Source organism: Primulina tabacum, chromosome 10 (genome assembly GCF_025594145.1).
Source record: "Primulina tabacum isolate GXHZ01 chromosome 10, ASM2559414v2, whole genome shotgun sequence".
Lineage (NCBI taxonomy): Eukaryota > Viridiplantae > Streptophyta > Magnoliopsida > Lamiales > Gesneriaceae > Primulina > Primulina tabacum.
The window spans coordinates 15,784,200-15,804,811 of NC_134559.1; the positions used below are offsets into that span (position 1 = coordinate 15,784,200).

A 20,612-nucleotide genomic window follows, 5' to 3' on the forward strand; every position below is an offset into this window, starting at 1 on the left:
GTTAATCGAATCCGGAGTAATCTACGTCATACACTGCCGCATAGAACCGGCTCACGACAACAAAAATCGCTAAATGTTCCCAGAAAATAGAAAAAATTAAGAAGAAGAAAATAGCAAATGTAAAGCTATTATTATGCCTGGGATACGATAAAATGGAACCGGAATCGAATTTCGAACTTCCTACGCGGATTTCTCGATGAAACGGAAGCTTAACAAAAGCAGAAAATCGCAAATTAGAGGGTCTTAGAGAAGGAATTCGGCTAAAATCTCGTCAGCTCATTGCGGAGTAATGAGTCTCGTTCGTTTGCCCGTTTACAATCAAATTAGGCTACAATTTTGTCCAAATCCGGCAGTTCCCGAGCTACGTTGATTTCACATGCCTTATCTGGTCCCGATCGAGATTCAGATGATTTGAGCCGAAAATTGGCTGTCAACAAGTAATCAAAAATAGAAAATCACGAAAAGGGGTGCAACACGAGGACTTCCAAGGGGTCACCCAGCCTAGTAATGCTCTTGCCCAAGCACGCTTAACATCAGAGTTCTGATGGGATCCGGTGCATTAGTGCTGGTATGATCGCACCCGACATTGAGTTGGATGTTTATTCTTCTTATATCTCTCGAGTACGTCTGGAGCGGGCGACGATGGACAACACGCGGCACTGCTCTCGTCCAATCAGAACCATGAAGTTAAGCGTTCTCGCGCGATGGCAGAGCGAGGATGGGTGACCTCCCTGGGCAGTCCTCGTGTCGCGACCACTTACTTAAATTATGGCTAAAACAGTGGAAATAATTGTTTTTACTGAGTTAACCGTCTCCGGAGTAATCTTCGCACAGAACCGGCTCACGACAACAAAAATCGCTAAATGTTCCCAGAAAATAGATAAAAAAATAAGAAAAAGAAAATATCGAATTTAAAGCTATTATTATGCTCGGGATACGATAAAATGGAACTGGAATCGAATTTCGAACTTCCTAAGCGGATTTCTCGAGAAAACGAAAGCTTAACAGAAGCGGAAAATCGCAAATTAGAGGGTCTTAGAGAAGAAATTTGGCTAAAATCTCGCAAGCTCATTGCAGAGAAATGAGCCTCTTTCGTTTGCCTGTTTACAATTAAATTAGGCTACAATTTTGTCCCAATACAGCAGTGCCCGAGCTACGTTGATTTCACATGTCTTATCCGGTCCCGATCGAGATTTAGATGATTTGAGCCGAAAATCGTCAGTCAACAAGTAATCAAAAATATATAAACACGAAAAGGGTTGCAAAACGAGGACATCCTAGGGGGTCACCCATCCTAGTACTGCTCTCGCCCAATCACGCTTAACTTCAGAGTTCCGATGGGATCTGGTGCATTAGGGCTGGTACGATCGCACCCGACATTGAGTGGGATGCTTATTCTTATATCCTCGAGTACGTGTGGAGCAGGCGGCGATGGACAATACGCGGCACTGCTCTAGCCCAATCAGAACCATGAAGTTAAGCGTTCTGGCTGACGGCAGAGTTAGGATGGGTGACCTCCCAGGGAAGTCCTCGTTTCGCGACCGTTTACGTAAATTATGGCTAAAACAGTCGAAATAATTGTTTTTAATGAGTTAACTGTCCACGGAGTAATCTGCGTCATACCCTTCCGCACATAACCGGCTCACTACAACAAAAATCGCTAAATGTTCCAAGAAAATAGAAAAAAAATAAGAAGAAGAAAATAGCGAATGTAATGCAATTATTATGCCTGGGATACGATAAAATGGAAACGGAATCGAATTTCGACTTCCTAAGCGAATTTCTCGAGGAAACGGAAACTTAACAGAAGCAGAAAATCGCAATGAGTCTCGTTCCTTTCCCCGTTTACAATCAAATTAGTGTACAATTTTGTCCAAATCCGGCATTTCTCGAGCTACGTTGATTTCACATGTTTTATCTGGTCCCGATAGAGATTCAGATTATTTGAGCCGAAAATAGTCTGTCAGCAAGTAATCAAAAATAAAAAAACACGATTAGGGGTGCAACACGGGGACTTCCCAGGGGGTCACCCATCATAGTACTGCTCTCGCCAAGAACGCTTAACTTCGGAGTTCTGATGGGATCCGGTGCATTAGTGCTGGTATGATCGCACCCGACATTGAGTGGGATGTTTATTCTTATATCCCTCGAGTACATGTGGAGCGGGCGGCGATAGACAACACGTGGCACTTCTCTCGCCCAATCAGAACCATGAAGTTAAGCATTCAGGCGCGATGGCAGAGCGAGGATGGGTGACCTCCCTGGGAAGTCCTCTTGTCGTGACCGTGTACTTAAATTATGACTAAAAGAGTCGAAATAATTGTTTTTAATGAGTTATCCGTCTCCGGAGTAATCTGCGCCATACCATTCCGCACAGAACCAGCTCACGACAACAAAAAATCGCTTAATGTTTCCAAAAAATAGAAAAAAAATTAGAAGAAAAAAATAGCGAATGTAAAGCTATTATTATGCCTGAGATACGTTAAAATGGAAACGGAATCAAATTTTGAACTACCTAAGCGGATTTCTCGAGGAAACGGAAGCTTAACAGAAGCGGAAAATCGCAAATTTGAGGGTCTTAGAGAAGGAATTCAGCTAAAATCTCGCTAGCTCATTGCGGAGTAATGAGTCTCGTTCGTTTGCCTGTTTACAATCAAATTAGGCCACAATTTTGTCCAAATCCGGCTGTGCCCGAGCTACGTTGATTTCACAAGTCTTATATGGTCCTAGTACTGCTCTAGCCCAAGCACGCTTAACTTCAGAGTTTTTATGCGACCGGTGCATTATTGCTGGTATGATCGCACCAGACATTGATTGGGATTTTTACTCATATATCCCTTGAGTACGTGTGGAGCGGGCGACGATTGACAACACGCGGCACTGCTCTCTTCCAATCAGAACCATGAAGTTAAGCGTTCTGGCGCGATGGCAGAGCTAGGATGGGTGACCTCCCTGGGCAGTCCTCGTGTCGCGACCGTTTACGTAAATTATGGCTAAATAGTCGAAATAATTATTTTTAATGAGTTAACCGTCTCCGGAGTAATCTACGTTATACCCTTCCGCACTGAACCGGCTCACGACAACAAAAATTGCTAAATGTTCCCAAAAAATACAAAAAAAATAAGAAGAAGAAAATAGCGAATGTAAAGCTTATATTATGCCTGGGATACGATAAAATGGAACATGAATCGAATTTCGAACTTCCTAAGCGGATTTCATTAGGAAACGGATGATTAACAGAAGCGGAAAATCGCAAATTAGAGGATCTTAGAGAAGGAATTCGGCTAAAATCTCGCCAGCTCATTGCGGAGTAATGAGTCTCGTTCGTTTGCCCGTTAACAATCAAATTAGCCTACAATTTTGTCCAAATCCGGCAGTGCCCGATCTACGTTGATTTCACATGTCTAATCTGGTCCCGACCGAGATTCAGATGATTTGAGCCAAAAATCGTCTGTCAACAAGTAATCAATAATAGAAAAACACGAAAAGGGGTGCAACACGAGGACTTCTAAGGGGGTCACCCATCCTAGTACTGCTCTCACCCTAGCACGCTTAACTTCGGAGTTCTGATGGGATCCGGTGCATTAGTGCTGGTATGATCGCACCCGACATTGAGTGGGATGTTTATTCTTATATCTCTCGAGTACGTGTGGAGCGGGCGGCGATGGACAACACGCGTGCCACTGCTCTCATCCAATCAGAACCATAAAGTTAAGCGTTCTGGTGCGATGGTAGAGCTAGGATGGGTGACCTCCCAGGGAAGTCCTCGTGTCACGAATCCTTACGTAAATTATAGGTAAAACAGTCGAAATAATTGTTTTTAATGAGTTAAACATCTCCGGACTAATTTGTGCATACCCTTCCGTACAGAAGCGGCTCACCCATAATAGTACTGCTCTCGCCCAAGCACGCTTAACTTCGGAGTTCTGATGGGATCCGGTGCATTAGTGCTGGTATGATCGCACCTGACATTGAGAGGGATTTGTATTCTTATATACCTCGAGTACGTGTGGAGCGGGCGGCGATGGACAACACGCGGCACTGCTCTCGCTCAATCAGAACCTTGAAGTTAAGCGTTCTGGCGCGATGGAAGAGCTAGGATGGGTGACCTCCCTGGGAAGTCCTCGTGTCGCGATCGTTTACTTAAATTATGGCTAAAACAGTCGAAATAATTGTTTTTATTAGTTAATCGTCTCCGGAGTAATCTGAGTCATACCCTTCCGCATAGAACCGGCTCACAACAACAAAAATTGCTAAATGTTCCCAGAAAATAGAAAAAAAAATAAGAATGTCTCATTTTGTCCCGATCGAGATTCAGATGATTTGAGCCGAAAATCGTCTGTCAACAAGTAATCAAAAATAGAAAAACACGAAAAGGGGTGCAACACGAGGACTTCTTAATGGGTCACCCATCCTAGTACTGCTGTCGCCCAAGCACGCTTAACTTCGGGGTTCTGATGGGATCCGGTGCATTAGTGCTGGTATAATCGCACTCGACATTCATTGGGATTTTTATTCTTATATCCCTCGAGTACGTGTGGAGCGGACGGCGATGGACAACACCCGGTACTTCTCTCGCCCAATCAGAACCATGAAATTAAGCGTTCTGGCATGATGGCAGAGCTAGGATGGGTGACCTCCCTCAAAAGTCCTTGTGTCGCGACTGTTTACGTAAATTATGGATAAAACAGTCGAAATAATTGTTTTTAATGAGTTAACCGTCTCCGGAGTAATCTGCGTCATACCCTACCGAACAGAACCGGCTCACGACAACAAAAATCGCTAAATGTTCCCAGAAAATAGAAAAAAATTAAGAATAAGAAAATAACGAATGTAAAGCTATTATTATGCCTAAGATAAGATAAAATGGAACCAGAATCGAATTTCGAACTTCCTAAGCGGATTTCTCGAGGAAACGGAAGCCTAGCAGAAGCTGAAAATCTCAAATTAGAGGGTCTTAGAGAAGGAATTAGGCTAAAATCTCGCCACCTCGTTGCGGAGTGTTGAGTCTCGTTCGTTTGCCCGTTTACAATCAAATTAGCCTACAATTTTGTCCAAATCCGGCAGTGCCCGATCTACGTTGATTTCACATGTCTTATCTGGTCCCGATCGAGATTTAGATGATTTGAGCCAAAAATCGAATGTCAACAAGTAATCAAAAATAGAAAAACACGAAAATGGGTGCAACACGAGGACTTCCAAGGGGGTCACCCATCCTAGTACTGCTCTCGCCCAAGCACGCTTAACTTCGGAGTTCTGATGGGATCCGGTGCATTAGTGCTGGTATAATCGCACTCGAAATTTAGTGGGATTGTTATTCTTATATCCCTCGAGTACGTGTGGAGCGGACGGCACGATGGGAGAGCTAGGATGGGTGACCTCCCTCGAAAGTCCTCGTGTCGCGACTGTTTACGTAAATTATGGATAAAACAGTCGAAATAATTGTTTTTAATGAGTTAACCGTCTCTGGAGTAATCTGCGTCATACCCTTCCGCACAGAACTGGCTCACGACAACAAAAATTGCTAAATGTTCCAAGAAAATAGAAAAAGATTATGAATAAGAAAATAACGAATGTAAAGCTATTATTATGCCTGAGATAAGATAAAATGGAACCGAAATCGAATTTCGAACTTCCTAAGCGGATTTCTCGAGGAAACGGAAGCTTAACAGAAGCGGAAAATTGCAAATAAGAGTGTCTTAGAGAAGGAATTCGGCTAAAATATCGCCAGCTCATTGCGGAACAATCAAATTTGGTTACAATTTTGTCAAAATTCGGCAGTGCCCGAGCTACGTTGATTTCACATGTCTTATCTGGTCCCGATCGAGACTCAGATGATTTGAGCCGAAAATCATCTGTTAACAAGTAATCAAAAATAGAAAAACACGAAAAGGGGTGCAACACGAGGACTTCCCAGGTGGTCACCCATCCTAGTACTGCTCTCGCCCAAGCACGATAAACTTCGGAGTTCTGATGCGATCCGCTGCATTAGTGCTGGTATGATCGCACATGACATTGAGTGGGATGTTTATTCTAATATCCATCGAGTACGTAGGAGCAGGCGGCGATGGACAACACTCGGCACTGCTCTCGCCCAATCAGAACCATGGAGTTAAGCGTTCTGGCGCGATGGAAGAGCTAAGGTGGGTGACACTTCCTGGTAAATCCTCGTGTCGCGATCGTTTAAGTAAATTATGGCTAAAACAGTCGAAATATTTGTTTTTATTGAGTTAATCGTCTCCGGAGTAATCTGCGTCATACCCTTCCGCATAGAACCGGCTCACGACAACAAAAATCGCTAAATCTTCCTAGAAAATAGAAAAAAAATTAAGAAGAAGAAAATAGCGAATGTAAAGCTATTATTATGCCTGGGATACGATAAAATGAAACCGGAATCGAATTTCGGACTTCCTAAGCGGATTTCTCAAGGAAACAGAAGTTTAACAGAAGCGGAAAATCGCAAATTAGAGGGTCTTCGAGAAGGAATTTGGCTAAAATCTCGCCAGCTCATTGCGAAGGAATGAGTCTCGTTCGTTTGCCCGTTTACTATCAAATTAGGCTACAATTTTGTCAAAATCCGGCAGTGCCCAAGCTACGTTGATTTCACATGTCTGATCTGGTCCCGACCGAGATTCTGATGATTTGAGCCGAAAATTTTCTGTCAACAAGTAATCAAAAATAGAAAAACACGAAAAGGGGTGCAACACGAGGACTTCTGAGGGGGTCACCCATTCTAGTACTGCTCTCGCCCAAGCACGCTTAACTTTGGAGTTCTGATGGGATCCGGTGCATTAGTGCTGGTATGATCGCACCCGACATTCAGTGGTATTTTTATTCTTATATCCCTCGAGTACGTGTGGAGCGGGCGGCGATGGACAACACGCGGCACTGCTCTCGCCCAATCAGAACCATGAAGTTAAGCGTTCTGGCGCGATGGAAGAGCTAGGTTGGGTGACCTCCCTGGGAAGTCCTCGTGTCGCGACCGTTTACGTCAATTATAGATAAAACAGTCGAAATAAATTTTTTTAATGAGTTAACCGTCTTTAGAGTAATCTGCGTTATACCCTTCCGCACAGTACCGGCTCACGACAACAAAAATCGCTAAATGTTCCCAGAAAATAGAAAAAAAAATAGGAAAAAAAAATAGCGAATTTAAAGTTATTATTATGCCTGGGATAAGATAAAATGGAACCGGAATTGAATTTCGGACTTCCTAAGCGGATTACTCGAGGAAACGGAAGCTTAACAGAAGCGAAAAATCTCAAATTAGAGTGTCTTAGAGAAGAAATTCGGCTAAAATCTCGTCAAATCATCGCGGAGTAATGAGTCTCGTTCGTTCGCCCGTTTACAATCAAATTAGGCTACAATTTTGTTCAAATCTTGCAATGCCCGAGCTACGTTGATTTCACATGTCTTATCTGGTTTTGATCGAGATTCAGATGATTTGAGCCAAAAATCGTATGTCAACAAGAAACCAAAAATAGAAAAACACGAAAAGGGGTGCAACACGAGGACTTCTCAAGGGGTCACCCATCCTAGTACTGCTCTCGCCCTAGCATGCTTAACTTCGGAGTTCTGATGGGATCTGGTGCATTAGTGCTGGTATGATCGCACCCGACATTGAGTGGGATTTTTATTCTTATATCCCTCGAGTACAAGTGGAGCAGGCGGCGATGGACAACACGCGGTACTGCTCTCGCCCAATAAAAACCATGAAGTTAAGCCTTCTGGCGCGATGGCAGAGCTAGGATTGGTGACCTCCCTGGGCAGTCCTCGTGTCGCGACTGTTTACGTAAATTATGGCTAAAACATTCGAAATAATTGTTTTTAATGAGTTAACCATCTCCGGAGTAATCTTCGTCATATCCTTCTGCACAGGACCGGCTCACGACAATAAAAATCGCTAAATGTTCCCAGAAAATAGAAAAAAAATAAGAAAAAGAAAATAGCGAATGTAAATCTATTATTATGCTTGGTATACTATAAAATGGAACCGAAATCGAATTTCAAACTTCCTTATAAGATTTCTCAAGGAAACGGAAGATTAACAGAATCGGAAAATCGCAAATTAGAGGGTCTTAGAGAATGAATTCGGCTAAAATCTCGCCAGCTCGTTGCGGAGTAATGAGGCTCGTTCGTTTGCCCGTTTACAATCAAATTAGTCTACAATTTTGTCCAAATCCGGCAGTGCCCGAGCTACGTTGATTTCACATGTCTTATCCCGTCTCGATCGAGATTCAGATGATTTGAGCCTAAAATCGTCTGTCAACAAGTAATCAAAAATAGAAAAACACGAAAAGGGGTGGCAACACGAGGACTTCCCAGGGGATCACCCATCCTAGTACTGCTCTCGCCCAAGCACGCTTAACTTCGGAGTTCTGATGGGATCCGGTGCATTAGTGCTGGTATGATCGCACCCGACATTGAGTGGGATGTGTATTCTTATATCCCTCGAGTACATGTGGAGCGGGCGGCGATGGACAACACGCGGCACTTCTCTCGCCCAATCAGAACCATGAAGTTAAGCGTTCTGGCGTCCTCGTGAGCAGTCCTCGTGTCGCGATTGTTTATGTAAATTATGGCTAAAACAGTCGAAATAATTGTTTTTAATGAGTTAACCGTCTCCGGAGTAATCTGCGTCATACACTTTCGCACAGAACCGGCTCACGAAAACAAAAATCGCTAAATGTTCCCAGAAAATAGAAAAAAATTAAGAATAAGAAAATAACGAATGTAAAGCTATTATTATGCCTGAGATAAGATAAAATGGAACCGGAATTTAATTTCGAACTTCCTAAGCGGATTTCTCGAGGAAACGGAAGCTTAACAGAAGCGGAAAATCGCAAATTAGAGGGTCTTAGAGAAGGAATTCGGCTAAAATCTCGCCAGCTCATTGCGGAGTAATGAGTCTCGTTCGTTTGCTTGTTTACAATCAAATTAGGCTACAATTTTGTCAAAATCCGGCAGTGCCCAAGCTACGTTGATTTCACATGTCTTATCTGGTCCCGACCGAGATTCTGATGATTTGAGCCGAAAATCGTCTGTCAACAAGTAATCAAAAATAAAAAAACACGAAAAGGTGTGCAACACGAGGACTTCCTAGGGGGTCGGGTCACCAATCCTAGTACTGCTATCGCCCAAGCACGCTTAACTTCGGAGTTCTGATGGGATCCAGTGCATTAGTGCTAGTATGATCGCATCCGACATTGAGTGGGATGTTTATTCTTATATTCCTCGAGTACGTGTGGAGCGGGCGGCGATGGACAACACGTGGCACTGCTCTCGCCCAATTAGAACCATGAAGTTAAGCGTTCTGGCGCGACGGAAGAGCTAGGATGGGTGACCTCCCTGGGAAGACCTCGTGTCGCGACCGTTTACGTAAATTATCGCTAAAACAGTCGAAATAATTGTTTTTAATGAGTTAATCGTCTCCGGAGTAATATGCGTCATACCCTTCCGCACAGAACCGGCTCACGACAACAAAATTCGCTAAATGTTCCCCGAAAATAGAAAAAAAAAATAAGAAGAAGAAAATAGAGAATTTAAAGATATTATTATGATTGGGATACGATAAATGGAACAGTAATCGAATTTCGAACTTCCTAAGCTGATTTCTCGAGGAAACAGAAGCTTAAAAGAAGCGGAAAATCGCAAATTAGAGGGTCGTAGAGAAAAAATTCGGCTAAAATCTCGCCAGCTCATTGCGGAGCAATGAGTCTCGTTCGTTTGCCCGTTTACAATCAAATTAGCCTACAATTTTGTCAAAATCCGGCATAGCCCGAGCTTCGCTGATTTCACAGGGAGTCACCCATCCTAGTACTGCTCTCGCCCAAGCACACTTAACTTCAGATTTCTGATGGGATCTGGTGCATTAGTGCTGGTATGATCGCACCTGACATTGAGTGGGATGTTTATTCTTATATCCCTCGAGTACGTGTGGAGCGAACGGCGATGGACAACACGCGGCACTGCTCTCGCCCAATCATAACCATGAAGTTAAGCGTTCTGGCGCGACGGCAGAGCTAAGATGGGTGACCTCCCTTGGAAGTCCTCGTGTCGGGGCCGTTTACGTAAATTAGGGCTAAAACAGTCGAAATAATTGTTTTTAATGAGTTAACCGTCTCCGGAGTAATCTGCGTCATACCCTACCACACAGAACCGGCTCACGACAACAAAAATTGCTAAATGTTACCAAAAAATAGAAAAAAATAAGAATAGGAAAATAGCGAATGTAAAGCTATTATTATGCCTGAGATACGATAAAATGAAACCAGAATCGAATTTTGAACTTTCTAAGCGGATTTCTCGAGAAAACGGAAACTTAACAGAAGCGGAAGATCTCAAATTAGAGGGACTTAGAGATGGAATTAGGCTAAAATCTCGCCACCTCGTTGCGGAGTAATGAGTCTCGTTCTTTTGCCCGTTTACAATAAAATTAGCCTACAATTTTGTCCAAATCCGGCAGTGCCCGAGCTACGTTTATTTCCCATGTATTATCTGGTCCCGATCGAGATTCAGATGATTTGAAACGAAAAATCGTCTGTCAACAAGTAATCAAAAATAGAAAAACGCGAAAAATAGGTTCAACAAGAGGACTTCCTAGGGGGTCACCCATCCTAGTACTGCTCTCGCCCAAGCACGCCTAACTTCGGAGATCTGATGAGATCCAGTGCATTAGTGCTGGTATGATCGCACCCGACATTGAGTGGGATACGATAAAATGGAACCGGAATCGAATTATGAACTTACTAAGCGGATTTCTCGAGGAAACAGAAGCTTAACAGAAGCGGAAAATCGCAAATTAGAGGGTCTTAGAGAAGGAATTCGGCTAAAACTCGCCACCTCGTTGCGGAGTATTGAGTCTCGTTCGTTTGCCCGTTTACAATCAAATTAGCCTACAATTTTGTCCAAATCCAGCAGTGTCCGATATACGTTGATTTCGCATGTCTTAAATGGTTTCGATCGAGATTCATAAGATTTGAGCCAAAAATCGTCTGTCAATAAGTAACCAAAAATAGAAAAACACGAAAAGGGGTGCAACACGAGGACTTCCCAGGGGGTCACCCGTTCTAGTACTGCTCTCGCCCAAGCATGCTTAACTTTGGAGTTCTGATGGGATCTGGTGCATTAGTGCTTGTATGATCGCACCCGACATTGTGTGGAATGTCTATTCTTATATCCCTCGAGTACGTGTGGAGCGGGCGGCGATGGACAACACACGGCACTGCTATCGCCCAATCAGAACCATGAAAATAAGCGTTCTGGCGCGATGGCAGAGCTTGGATGGGTGACCTCCCTGGGCAGTCCTCGTGTCGCGACCGTTTACGTAAATTATGGCTAAAACATTCCAAATAATTGTTTTTAATGAGTTAACCGTCTCCGGAGTAATCTGCGTCATACCCTTCTGCACAGAACCGGCTCACGACAATTAAAATCGCTAAATGTTCCCTGAAAATAGAAAAAAAAATAAGAAGAAGAAAATAGCGGATTTCTCGAGGAAACGAAAGCTTAACAGAAGCGGAAAATTGAAAATTAGAGGGTCTTAAAGAAAGAATTCGGCTAAACTCTCGCTAGCTCATTGAAGAGTAACGAGTCTCGTTCGTTTGATAGTTTACAATCAAATTAGCCTACAATTTTGTTCAAATCCGGCATTGCCCGACCTACTTTGATTTCACATGTCTTATCTGGTCCCGTTCGAGATTCAGATGATTTGAGCCTAAAATCGTCTGTCAACAAGTAATCAAAATTAGAAAAAATGAAAAGGGGGTCATCCATCCTAGTACTTCTCTCGCCAAGGCATGCTTAACTTCAGAGTTCTGATGGGATCCGGTGCATTAGTGCTGGTATGATCGCACCAGACATTGACTGGGATGTTTATTCTTATATCCCTCGAGTACGTGTGGAGCGGGCTGCGATTGACAACACGCGGCACTTCTCTCGCCTAATCAGAACCATGAAGTTAAGCGTTCTGGCGCGATGGCAGAGCTAGGATGGGTGACCTCCCTGGGCAGTCCTCGTGTCGCGACCGTTTACGTAAATTATGGCAAAAACAGTCGAAATAATTGTTTTTTATGAGTTAACCGTCTCCGGAGTAATCTGCGTCATACCCTTCCGCACACAACCGGCTCACGACAACAAAAATCGCTAAATGTTCCAAGAAAATAGAAAAAAAATAAGAAGAAGAAAATAGCGAATGTAAAGCTATTATTATGCTAGGGATACGATAAAATGGAACCGGAATCGAATTTCAAACTTCCTAAGCGGATTTCTCGCGGAAACGCAAGCTTAAGAGAAGCGAAAAATTGTGAATAAGAGGGTCTTAGAGAAGGAATTCGGCTAAAATCTCGTCACCTCGTTGCGGAGTAATGAGTCTCGTTCGTTTGCCCGTTTACAATCAAATTAACCTACAATTTTGTCCAAATCCGGCAGTGCCCGAGCTACGTTGATATCACATGTCTTATCTTGTCCCGATCGAGATTCAGATGATTTGAGCCAAAAATCGTCTGTCAACAAGTAATAAAAAAAAGAAAAACACGAAAAGGGGTGCAATACAAGAACTTCCCAAGGGGTCGGTCACCCATCCTAGTACTACTCTCGCCCAAGCACGCTTAACTTCAGAATTCTGATGGGATCCGGTGCATTAGTGCTGGTATGATTCCACCCAACATTGACAAGGATATTTATTCTTATATCCCTCGAGTACGTGTGGAGCGAGAGGCGATGGACAACACGCGGCACTGCTATCGCCCAATCAGAACCATGAAGTTAGCGTTCTGGCGCGATGGCAAAGCTAGGATGGGTGACCTCCTTGGGAAGTCCTCGTGTCGCGATCGTTTACGTAAATTATGGCTAAAACAGTCGAAATAATTGTTTTTAATGAGTTAACCGTCTCCGGAGTAATCTGCGTCATACCCTTCCGCACAGAACCGGCTCACGACAACAAAAATCGATAAAAGTTCCCCGAAAATAGAAAAAAATAAGAAGAAGAAAATAGAGTACGTAAAGCTATTAACAGAAGCGGAAAATTGCAAATTAGAGGGTCTTAGAGAAGGAATTCGGCTAAAATCTCACCAGCTCATTGCGGAGCAATGAGTCTTGTTCGTTTGCCCGTTTACAATCAAATTAGCCTACAATTTTGCCCAAATCCGGCAGTGCCAGAGCTACGTTGATTTCACATGTCTTATCTGGTCCCGATCGAGATTAAGATGATTTGAGCAGAAAATCGTCTGTCAACAAGTAATAAAAAATATAAAAACACGAAAAGGGGTGACACACGAGGACTTCCAAGGGGGTCACCCAACCTAGTACTGCTCTCGCCCAAGCACGCTTAACTTCGGAGTTCTGATGGGATCCGGTGCATTAGTGCTGTTATGATCGCACCCGACATTGAGTGGGATGTTTATTCTTATATCCCTCGAGTACTTGTGGAGCGAGAGGCGATGGACAACACGCGGCACAGCTCTCGCACAATAAGAACCATGAAGTTAAGTGTTCCGGTGCGATGGCAGAGCTAGGATGGGTGACCTCCCTGGGAAGTCCTCGTGTCGCGACCGTTTACGTAAATTATGGCTAAAACAGTCAAAATAATTGTTTTTAATGAGTTAACCGTCTCCGGAGTAATCTGCGTCATACCCTTTTCCGCACGGAACCGGCTCACAACAACAAAAACCGCTAAATATTCCCAAAAAATAGAAAAAAAAATAAGAAGAAGAAAATAGCGAATGTAAAGCTATTATTATGCCTGGGATACGATAAAATTGAACCGGAATCGAATTTCGAATTTTCTAAGCGAATATCTTGAGGAAACGGAAGCTTAACAGAAGCGGAAAATCGCAAATTAGAGGGTCTTAGAGAAGGAATTCAACTAAAATCTCGCCACCTCGTTGCGGAGTAATGAGTCTCGTTCGTTTGCCCGTTTACAATCAAATTAGCCTACAATTTTGCCCCAATCCGGCAGTGCCCGAGCTACGTTGAATTCACATGTCTTATCTGGTCCCGATCGAGATTCAGATGCTTTGAGCCGAAAATCGTCTGTCAACAAGTAATCAAAAATAGAAAAACACGAAAAGAGGTGCAACACGAGGACTTCCCAGTGGGTCAACCATCCTAGTACTGCTATCGCCCAAGCACGCTTAACTTCGGAGTTCGGATGGGATCCGGTGCATTAGTGCTGGTATGATCGCACCCGACATTGAGTGGGATGTTTATTCTTATATCCCTCGAGTACGTGTGAAGCGGGCGGCGACGGACAACACTCGGCACATCTCTCGCCAAATCAGAACCATGAAGTTAAGCGTTCTGGGGCAATGGCAGAGCTAGGATGGGTGACCTCCCCTGGCAGTCCTCGTGTCGCGACCGTTTACGTAAATTATGGCTAAAACAGTCGAAATAATTGTTTTTAATGAGTTAACCGTCTCCGGAGTAATCTGCGTCATACCCTTCCGCACAGAACAGGCTCACGACAACAAAAATCGCTAAATATTACCAGAAAATAGAAAAAAAAATAAGAAGAAGAAAATAGCGAATGTAAAGATATTATTATGCCCGAGATACGGTAAAATGGAAACGGAATCGAATTTCGGACTTCCTAAAAAGATTTTTCGAGGAAACGGAAGCTTAAAAAAAACGGAAAATTGCAAATTAGAGGGTCTTAGAGAAGGAATTCGGCTAAAATCTCGCCAGCTCATTGTGGAGTAATGAGTCTCGTTCGGTTGCCCGTTTACAATCAAATTAACCTACAATTTTGTCCAAATCCGGCAGTGCCCGAGCTACGTTGATTTCACATGTCTTATCTGGTCCCGATCGAGATTCAGATGATTTGAGCCGAAAATTGTCTGTCAACAAGTAATCAAAAATAGAAAAACACGAAAAGGGGTGCAACACGAGGACTTCCCTGGGGGTCACCCATCCTAGTACTGCTCTCGCCCAAGCAAGCTTTACTTCGGAGTTCTGATGGGATCCGATGCATTAGTGTTGGTATGATCGCACCCGACATTGAGTTGGATGTTTATTTTTATATCCCTCGAGTACGTTTGGAGCGGGAGGCGATGGACAACACGTGGCGCTACTCTCGCCCAATCAAAACCATGAAGTTAAGCGTTTTGGCGCGATGGCAGAGCTAGGATGGGTGACCTCTCTGGGAAGTCCTCGTGTCGCAACCATTTACGTAAATTATGGTTAAAACTGTCGAAATAGTTGTTTTTAATAACTTAACCGTCTCTGGAGTAATCTGCATCATACCCTTCCGCACAGAACCGGCACACGACAACAAAAATCGCTAAGTGTTCCCAGAAAATAGAAAAAAAAATAAGAAGAAGAAAATAGCGAATGTAAAGCTATTATTATGCCTGGGATACGATAAAATGGAACAAAAATCGAATTTTGGACTTTCTAAGCGGATTTCTCGAGGAAACGGAAGCTTAACAGAAGCGGAAAATAGCAAATTAGAGGGTCTTAGAGAAGGAATTCGGCTAAAATCTCGCCACCTCGTTGCGGAGTAATGAGTCTCGTTCGTTTGCCCGTTTACAATCAAATTAGGCTACATTTTTGTCCAAATCCGGCAGTGCCCGAGCTACGTTGATTTCACATGTCTTATCTCGTCCTGATCGTGATTCAGATGATTTGAGCCGAAAATCCTCTGTCAACAAGTAATCAATCAAAAATAGAAAAACACGAAAAGGGGTGCAACACGAGGACTTCCCATGGGGTCACACATGCTAGTAGTGCTCTCGCCCAAGCACGCTTAACTTCGGAGTTCTAATGGGATCCGGAGCATTAGTGCTGGTATGATCGTATCCGACATTAAGTGGGATGTTTATTCTTATATCCCTGGAGTAAGTGTGGTGCGGGTGGCGATGGACAACACGCAGCACTGCTTTCGCCAAATCAGAACCATGAAATTTAGTGTTCTGGCGCGATGGCAGAGCTAGGATGGGTGACTTCCCCGGGAAGTCCTCGTGTCGCGACCGTTTAGGTAAATTATGGGTAAAACAGTCGAAATAATTGTTTTTAATGAGTTAACCGTCTACGAAGTAATCTGCATCATACCCTTCTGCACAGAACCGGCTCACGACAACAAAAATCGCTAAATGTTCTCAGAAAATAGAAAAAAATAAGAAGAAGAAAATAGCGAATGTATAGGCTATTATTAAGCCTGGGATATGATAAAATGGAACCGGAATCGAATTTCGAACTTCCTAAGCGGATTTCTCGTGGAAACGGAAGCTTTACATAAGCGAAATCGCAAATTAGAGGGTCTTAAAGATGGAATTCGGCTAAAATCTCGTCAGCTCTTTGCGGAGTAATGAGTCTCGTTCGTTTGCCCGTTTACAATCAAATTAGGCTACAATTTTTTCCAAATCCGGCAGTGCCCGAGCTACGTTGATTTCACATGTCTTATCAGGTCCCGATCGAGATTCAGATGATTTGAGCCGAAAATCGTCTGTCAACAAGCAATCAAAAATAAAAAAAACGAAAATCGGCGCAACACGAGGACTTCCCAGGGAGTCACCCATACTAGTACTGCTCTCGCCCAAACACGTTTAACTTCGAAGTTCTGATCGGATCCGGTGCATTAGTGCAGGTTTGATCGCACACGTCATTGAGTGGGATGTATATTCTTATATCGCTCGAATACGTGTGGAGCAGGCGGCGATGGACAACACGCGGCGCTGCTCTCACCCAATCAGAACCATGAAGTTAAGCGTTCTCGTGCGATAGAAGTGCTAGGATGGTTGACCTCCCTGGGAAGTCCTCGTGTCGGGACCGTTTACGTAAATTGTGGCTTAAACTGTCGAAATAATAGTTTTTAATGAGTTAACCGTCTCCGGAGTAATCTGCGTCATACCCTTCCGCACAGAACCGTCTCACTACAACAAAAATCGCTAAATGTTCCCAGAAAATAGAAAAAAAATAAGAAGAAGAAAATAGCGAATGTAAAGCTACTATAATGCTTGGGATACGATAAAAAGGAACCGAAATCGAATTTCGGACTTCCTAAGAGGATTTCTCGATGAAACGGAAGCTTAACAGAAGCGGAAAATCGCAAATTAGAAGGTCTTCGAGAAGGAATTCGGCTAAAATCTCGTCAGTTCATTGCGGAGTAATATGTCTCGTTCGTTTGCCCGTTTACAAAAAATTAGGCTACAATTTTGTCCAAATCCGGTAGTGCCCGAGCTACGTTGTTTTCACATGTTTTATCTGGTCCCGATCGAGATTCAGATGATTTGAACCGAAAATCGTCTGTCAACAAGTAATCAAAAATAGAAAAACACGAAAAAGGGTGAAACACGAGGGGTTCACAGGGGGTCACTTATCCTAGTACTACTCTCGCCCAAGCACGCTTAACTTCGAAGTTCTGAAGGGATCCTGTGCATTAGTGCTGGTATGATCGCACCCGACATTGAGTAGGATGTTTATTCTTATATCCCTCGAGTACGTGTGGAGCGAGCGGCGATGGACAACACGCGGCACTGTTCTTGCCCAATCAGAACCATGAAGTTAAGCGTTCTGGCGCGATGGCAGAGCTAGGATGGGTGACCTCCCCGGGAAGTCCTCGTGTCGCGACCGTTTACGTAAATTATGGCTAAAACAGTCGAAATATTTGTTTTTAATTAGTTAACCGTCTCCGGAGTAATCTGCGTCATACCCTTCCACGCAGAACCGGCTCACGACAATAAGAAGAAGAAAATAGCGAATGTAAAGCTATTATTATTCCTGGGATACGATAAAATGGAACCGTAATCGAATTTGGAACTTCCTAAGAGGATTTCTCGAGAAACGGAAGCTTAACAGAAGCGGAAAATCGCAAATTAGAGGGTCTTAGAGAAGGAATTCGGCTAAAATCTTGCCAGCTCATTTCGGAGAAATGAGTCTCGTTCGTTTAACCGTTTACAATCAAATTAGGCTACAATTTTGTCCAAATCCGGCAGTGTCTGAGCTAAGTTGATTTCACATGTGTTATCTGCTCACGATCGAGATTCAGATGATATGAGCCGAAAATCGTGTGTCAACAAGTAATCAAAAATAGAAAAACACGAAAAAGGGTGCAACACGAGGACTTCCCACGGGGTCAACCATCCTAGTATTGCTCTCGCCCAAGCACGCTTAACTTCGGAGTTATGATGGGATCCGGTGCATTAGTGCTGGTATGATCGCACCCGAAATTGGGTGAGATGTTTATTCTTATATCCCTCGAATACGTGTGGAGCGGGCGGCAATGGACAACACGCGGCACACCTCTCGCCCAATCAGAACCATGAAGTTAAGCCTTCTGGCGCGATGGCAGAGCTAGGATGGATGACCTCCCCGGGAAGTCCTTGTGTCGCGACCGTTTACGAAAATTATAGCTAAAACAGTTAAAATAATTGTTTTTAATAAGTTAACCGTTTTCGGAGTAATCTGCGTCATACTCCTCCGCACAGAACCGGCTCACGACAACAAAATCGCTAAATGTTTCCAAAAAATAGAAAAAAAAATAAGAATAAGAAAATAGCGAATGTAAAGCTATTATTATGCCTGGGATACGATAAAATGGAACCGAAATCGAATTTAGGACTTCCTAAGCGGATTTGTCGAGGAAACAGAAGCTTTAACAGAGGCAGAAAATTGCAAATTAGAGGGTCTTAGAAAAAGAATTCGGCTAAAATCTTGCAATCTCATTGCGGAGTAATGAGTCCCGTTCGTTTGCCCATTTGCAATCAAATTAGCCTACAATTTTGTCCAACTCCGGCAATGCCCGAGCTACGTTGATTTCACATGTCTTATCTGGTCCCGATCCAGATTCATATGATTTGAGCCGAAAATCGTCTGTCAAAAAGTAATCGAAAGTAGAAAAACACGAAAAAAGGTGCAACACAAGAACTTCCCAGGGGGTCGCCCATCCTAGTACTGATCTCGCCCAAACACGCTTAACTTCGGAGTTCTGATGGGATCCGGTGCATTAGTGCTAGTATGATCGCACCCGACATTGAGTGGGATGTTTATTCTTATATCCCTCGTGTACGTGTGGAGCGGGCGGCGATGGACAACACGCGGCACTGCTCTCGCCCAATCAGAACCATGAATTTAAGCGTTCTGGCGCGATGACAGAGCTAGGATGGGTGACCTCCCTTGGAAGTCCTTGTGTCGCGACCGTTTACATAATTATAGCTAAAACTGTCGAAATAATTGTTTTTAATGAGTTAAACGTCTCCGGAGTCATCTGCGTCATACCCTTCTGCACCGAACCGGCTCACGACAACAAAAATCGCTAAATGTTGACAGAAAATAGAAAAAAATAAGAAGAAGAAAATAGCGAATGTAAAGCTATTATTATGCATGAGATACGATAAAATGGAACCGGAATCGAATTTCGGACTTCCTAAACGGATTTCTCGAGGAAACAGAAGCTTAACAGAAGCGGAAAATCGCAAACTAGAGTGTCTTAGAGAAAGAATTCGGCTAAAAACTCGCCAGCTCATTGCGGAGCAATGAGTCTCGTTCGTTTGCCCGTTTACAATCAAATTGGCCTGCAATTTTGTCCAAATTCGGCAGTGTCCGAGCTACGTTGTTTTCACGTGTCTTATCAGGTCCCGATTGTGATTCAGATGATTTGAGCCGAAAATAGTTTGTCAACAAGTAATCAAAAACAGAAAAACACGAAAAGGGGTTCAACACGAGGACTTCCAAGGGGGTCACCCATCCTAGTACTGCTCTCGCCCAAGCACGCTTAACTTCGGAGTTCTGATGTGATTTGGTGTATTAGTGCTGGTATGATCGCACCCGACATTGAGTGGGATGTTTATTCTTATATCCCTCGAGTACGTGTGGCGCGGGCGGCGATTGACAACACGCGGCACTGCTCTCGCCCAATCAGAACCATGAAGTTAAGCGTTCTGGCGCGATGGCAGAGCTAGGATGGGTGACCTCCCTTGGAAGTTATCGTGTCGCGACCGTTTACGTAAATTATGGATAAAACAGTCAAAATAATTGTTTTTAATGAGTTAACCGTCTCCGGAGTAATATGCGTCATACCCTTCCGCACAGAACCGGCTCACGACAACAAATATCGCTAAATGTTCCCAGAAATTAGAAAAAAAAATAAGAAAAAGAAAATAGCGAATGTAAAGCTATTATTATGCCTGGGATATGATAAAATGGAACCGGAATCGAATTTAGAACTTCCTAAGCGGATTTCTTGAGGAAACGGTAGCTTAACAGAAGCGGAAAATCGCAAATTAGAGGGTCTTGGAGAAGGAATTCGGCTAAAATCTTGCCAGCTCATTGCGGAGGAATGAGTCTCTTTCGTTTGACCGTTTACATTCAAATTAGGCTACAATTTTTTCCAAATCCGGCAGTGTCCGAGCTACGTTGATTTCACATTTCTTATCTGGTCCCGATCAAGATTCAGATGATTTGAGCCGAAAATCGTCTGTCAACAAGTAATCAAAAATAGAAAAACACGAAATGGGTGCAACACAAGGACTTCCCAGGGGGTCACCCATCCTAGTACTGCTCTCATCCAAGCCCGCTTAACTTAGGAGTTCTGATGGGATCCGGTGCATTAATGCTTGTATGATCGAACCTTACATTGAGTGGGATGTTTATTCTTATATCCCTCGAGTACGTGTGGA

General features: G+C 43.5%; 19 non-coding genes and 6 pseudogenes across 19 annotated transcripts; all 25 read right to left on the reverse strand.

Moving 5' to 3' along the window:
- Positions 1–464: 464 nt before the first annotated feature.
- Positions 465–582, reverse strand: LOC142508817 (5S ribosomal RNA). Its single transcript, XR_012807020.1, has one exon. It is a non-coding gene; the product is annotated as a 5S ribosomal RNA (ribosomal RNA).
- A 674-nt stretch (positions 583–1,256) lies between these two features.
- LOC142511160 (5S ribosomal RNA) lies at positions 1,257–1,375 on the reverse strand (annotated as a pseudogene).
- Positions 1,376–1,997: 622 nt separating this feature from the next.
- On the reverse strand, positions 1,998–2,115 carry LOC142516627 (5S ribosomal RNA). Its single transcript, XR_012812412.1, has one exon. It is a non-coding gene; the product is annotated as a 5S ribosomal RNA (ribosomal RNA).
- A 1,373-nt stretch (positions 2,116–3,488) lies between these two features.
- On the reverse strand, positions 3,489–3,607 carry LOC142513359 (5S ribosomal RNA). The gene has a single exon (XR_012809310.1). It is a non-coding gene; the product is annotated as a 5S ribosomal RNA (ribosomal RNA).
- A 769-nt stretch (positions 3,608–4,376) lies between these two features.
- On the reverse strand, positions 4,377–4,495 carry LOC142508763 (5S ribosomal RNA). The gene has a single exon (XR_012806966.1). It is a non-coding gene; the product is annotated as a 5S ribosomal RNA (ribosomal RNA).
- A 683-nt stretch (positions 4,496–5,178) lies between these two features.
- LOC142513727 (5S ribosomal RNA) lies at positions 5,179–5,297 on the reverse strand. The gene has a single exon (XR_012809657.1). It is a non-coding gene; the product is annotated as a 5S ribosomal RNA (ribosomal RNA).
- A 595-nt stretch (positions 5,298–5,892) lies between these two features.
- LOC142508077 (5S ribosomal RNA) lies at positions 5,893–6,011 on the reverse strand. Its single transcript, XR_012806309.1, has one exon. It is a non-coding gene; the product is annotated as a 5S ribosomal RNA (ribosomal RNA).
- A 684-nt stretch (positions 6,012–6,695) lies between these two features.
- Positions 6,696–6,814, reverse strand: LOC142513761 (5S ribosomal RNA). Its single transcript, XR_012809690.1, has one exon. It is a non-coding gene; the product is annotated as a 5S ribosomal RNA (ribosomal RNA).
- A 683-nt stretch (positions 6,815–7,497) lies between these two features.
- LOC142513738 (5S ribosomal RNA) lies at positions 7,498–7,616 on the reverse strand. Its single transcript, XR_012809668.1, has one exon. It is a non-coding gene; the product is annotated as a 5S ribosomal RNA (ribosomal RNA).
- A 684-nt stretch (positions 7,617–8,300) lies between these two features.
- On the reverse strand, positions 8,301–8,419 carry LOC142513880 (5S ribosomal RNA). Its single transcript, XR_012809803.1, has one exon. It is a non-coding gene; the product is annotated as a 5S ribosomal RNA (ribosomal RNA).
- A 659-nt stretch (positions 8,420–9,078) lies between these two features.
- On the reverse strand, positions 9,079–9,202 carry LOC142512063 (5S ribosomal RNA; annotated as a pseudogene).
- Positions 9,203–9,775: 573 nt separating this feature from the next.
- On the reverse strand, positions 9,776–9,894 carry LOC142512494 (5S ribosomal RNA; annotated as a pseudogene).
- A 684-nt stretch (positions 9,895–10,578) lies between these two features.
- Positions 10,579–10,697, reverse strand: LOC142510790 (5S ribosomal RNA; annotated as a pseudogene).
- A 334-nt stretch (positions 10,698–11,031) lies between these two features.
- LOC142507730 (5S ribosomal RNA) lies at positions 11,032–11,150 on the reverse strand. The gene has a single exon (XR_012805978.1). It is a non-coding gene; the product is annotated as a 5S ribosomal RNA (ribosomal RNA).
- A 1,390-nt stretch (positions 11,151–12,540) lies between these two features.
- LOC142507461 (5S ribosomal RNA) lies at positions 12,541–12,663 on the reverse strand. The gene has a single exon (XR_012805720.1). It is a non-coding gene; the product is annotated as a 5S ribosomal RNA (ribosomal RNA).
- Positions 12,664–13,263: 600 nt separating this feature from the next.
- LOC142507247 (5S ribosomal RNA) lies at positions 13,264–13,382 on the reverse strand. Its single transcript, XR_012805508.1, has one exon. It is a non-coding gene; the product is annotated as a 5S ribosomal RNA (ribosomal RNA).
- A 686-nt stretch (positions 13,383–14,068) lies between these two features.
- On the reverse strand, positions 14,069–14,187 carry LOC142515231 (5S ribosomal RNA). The gene has a single exon (XR_012811087.1). It is a non-coding gene; the product is annotated as a 5S ribosomal RNA (ribosomal RNA).
- Positions 14,188–14,871: 684 nt separating this feature from the next.
- On the reverse strand, positions 14,872–14,990 carry LOC142506303 (5S ribosomal RNA). The gene has a single exon (XR_012804598.1). It is a non-coding gene; the product is annotated as a 5S ribosomal RNA (ribosomal RNA).
- Positions 14,991–15,678: 688 nt separating this feature from the next.
- Positions 15,679–15,797, reverse strand: LOC142509463 (5S ribosomal RNA). The gene has a single exon (XR_012807636.1). It is a non-coding gene; the product is annotated as a 5S ribosomal RNA (ribosomal RNA).
- Positions 15,798–16,477: 680 nt separating this feature from the next.
- On the reverse strand, positions 16,478–16,596 carry LOC142511541 (5S ribosomal RNA; annotated as a pseudogene).
- A 682-nt stretch (positions 16,597–17,278) lies between these two features.
- Positions 17,279–17,397, reverse strand: LOC142510516 (5S ribosomal RNA). The gene has a single exon (XR_012808623.1). It is a non-coding gene; the product is annotated as a 5S ribosomal RNA (ribosomal RNA).
- Positions 17,398–18,041: 644 nt separating this feature from the next.
- On the reverse strand, positions 18,042–18,160 carry LOC142516657 (5S ribosomal RNA). The gene has a single exon (XR_012812441.1). It is a non-coding gene; the product is annotated as a 5S ribosomal RNA (ribosomal RNA).
- A 684-nt stretch (positions 18,161–18,844) lies between these two features.
- LOC142514723 (5S ribosomal RNA) lies at positions 18,845–18,963 on the reverse strand. Its single transcript, XR_012810604.1, has one exon. It is a non-coding gene; the product is annotated as a 5S ribosomal RNA (ribosomal RNA).
- A 681-nt stretch (positions 18,964–19,644) lies between these two features.
- Positions 19,645–19,763, reverse strand: LOC142507882 (5S ribosomal RNA). The gene has a single exon (XR_012806122.1). It is a non-coding gene; the product is annotated as a 5S ribosomal RNA (ribosomal RNA).
- Positions 19,764–20,446: 683 nt separating this feature from the next.
- LOC142511951 (5S ribosomal RNA) lies at positions 20,447–20,565 on the reverse strand (annotated as a pseudogene).
- Between the last annotated feature and the right edge of the window lie 47 nt (positions 20,566–20,612).